The sequence below is a fragment of the Brachyhypopomus gauderio genome, unplaced genomic scaffold, assembly GCF_052324685.1.
Source record: "Brachyhypopomus gauderio isolate BG-103 unplaced genomic scaffold, BGAUD_0.2 sc107, whole genome shotgun sequence".
Classification (NCBI taxonomy): Eukaryota; Metazoa; Chordata; class Actinopteri; order Gymnotiformes; family Hypopomidae; genus Brachyhypopomus; species Brachyhypopomus gauderio.
Window position 1 is genome coordinate 67,501 of NW_027506928.1, and position 2,500 is coordinate 70,000.

The following is a 2,500-nucleotide window of genomic DNA, read 5'->3' on the forward strand; positions in this document are numbered from 1 at the left end:
ACGTTCTTAGCGCCAAGTACTTCTTAACCTCGTAAGAATGAGGTAACAAAGTACTTGGCACTAAGAACGTTTTGGGAAACTCACCCCAGAAAGACAATGTCGAAGAAAATCCAGCAGCTGTATGATGAGGAAAGAATTAAAACAGGTTATTGTGAAGAGCGCCACAAATGTGTCTCTGACTGGGGATCACTGGACCTCTGTTAGCAACAAGAATTATCTTGGTGTGACAGCTCATATAGATGATGAATCTATAGACGATGAAGATCCAGTCATTTGCTTTGAGCATGCAGAAGACCACTTCTAGGCACTATGGAGATGCCTGTGGCAGAAGCCTGGGAAATTAAAGAAATTGCTAAAATGCTATTAAAAAACATCTTCTGATTTACTTCAATTCTTCCAATATCCTGAGCAAAACTCCCAAAATTAAACAACATTTTTGATCAGAATTTCCAATGTTCTGAACTGTTTTCTGCACACTACACATATATTGGTTTGTGTAGTAGACTGGTGGAAAAATAAACAAGATGTTGAAGTTTATGATTATGTTCATTGATTCATTCATCATTCAAACTTAAATTAATATTTCTCATGTTAAATACTGAAATGCGATTAATTTCGATTAATTACAAAGCTTCCGATTAATTCGATTAATTTTTTTAATCGCGTCCCACCCCTAATAAATATATATATATATATATATATATATATATATATATATATATATATATATATATATACACACACTATATACATGTTATATATATATACACACACACACTGTACACGTCATCCACACACACACACTGTACACGTCATCCACACACACACACTGTACACGTCATCCACACACACACACTATACACGTCATCCACACACACACACTATACACGTCATCCACACACACACACTATACACGTCATCCACACACACACACTATACATGTTATATACACACACACACACACTATACATGTTATATACACACACACACACACACTATACATGTTATACACACATACACACAATATACGTTATATACACACACTACACATACTATACACGTTATACACATGCACACACACACACTATATATGTTACACACACTATACATGTTATCTACACATACACACTATATACTAGAGGTGTGCCAAAAAAATCGATTCATATATCAAAAATCGATTCTCATTTACTACGATTCAGATCCCAAAATTGATTCTAAGTCGTGGTGAAGTCTCGCGTTACGTAATTACAAAATTACGCGAGACTTTACGCAGCAGATTCTGGGACACACTCATGTGCGGAAAAGTTTCAAAACAGATGGAGGAAAGAGATATTCAACCTGTCCGGTCTTCATTTAAGGCAAAAATATGGGTTCATTTTGGTTTTTACCGAATGCCGGGGAAGACCGAACTGGACACAATGTAGCTCATGTGCAGGGCTGGTGTAACGCGGTGAGCACGGAAACGTACACACAGCGTGAAGTAATATAGAGAAGGGTGGACCCAAGTGAAATAATATAGAGAAGGGTGGACCCAAGTGAAATAATATAGAGAAGGATGGACCCAAGTGAAATAATATAGAGAAGGGTGGACCCAAGTGAAATAATATAGAGAAGGATGGACCCAAGTGAAATAATATAGAGAAGGGTGGACCCAAGTGAAATAATATAGAGAAGGGTGGACCCAAGTGAAATAATATAGAGAAGGATGGACCCAAGTGAAATAATATAGAGAAGGATGGACCCGAGTGAAATAATATAGAGAAGGATGGACCCAAGTGAAATAATATAGAGAAGGGTGGACCCAAGTGAAATAATATAGAGAAGGGTGGACCCAAGTGAAATAATATAGAGAAGGGTGGACCCAAGTGAAATAATATAGAGAAGGATGGACCCAAGTGAAATAATATAGAGAAGGATGGACCCGAGTGAAATAATATAGAGAAGGATGGACCCGAGTGAAATAATATAGAGAAGGATGGACCCAAGTGAAATAATATAGAGAAGGGTGGACCCAAGTGAAATAATATAGAGAAGGGTGGACCCGAGTGAAATAATATAGAGAAGGGTGGACCCAAGTGAAATAATATAGAGAAGGGTGGACCCGAGTGAAATAATATAGAGAAGGGTGGACCCAAGTGCAAGAGCAAGAAGTTTGATACTTGTCAAATGTATTGGCGAGAGGGAAACGCGCACAGCGACCCAGAACAAACAAAATAACAACGTGAAAGACTCAACGCACAAAAGAATAGAAACAAAAACCGTGAGGGCACGGAGTAAATAGAAAATACAACCCGTGGAAAATAACACTCAACCGTAGAGAGATGGGAGAAAGAAGCAAAATAACAGTAACTAAAAAACAGCGCGGATAAATGCAACGCGAAAACGAAACAAAGGACGCCAGCAGAAGTTACTGGCAAAAAACGCTGCAGCAAAATAAAACCCTTCCCAAAAATAAAGGCAAAACGGATAGGAAGAAATACAGGATTGGGAAAACTTGAGA

At 38.0% G+C, this 2,500-nt stretch overlaps 1 protein-coding gene across 2 annotated transcripts in view; it reads left to right on the plus strand.

Moving 5' to 3' along the window:
• The window catches only part of LOC143497357 (NF-X1-type zinc finger protein NFXL1-like), a 26,518-nt gene that overhangs the window by 19,462 nt on the left and 4,556 nt on the right, over positions 1–2,500 (plus strand). The window lies entirely within an intron of this gene.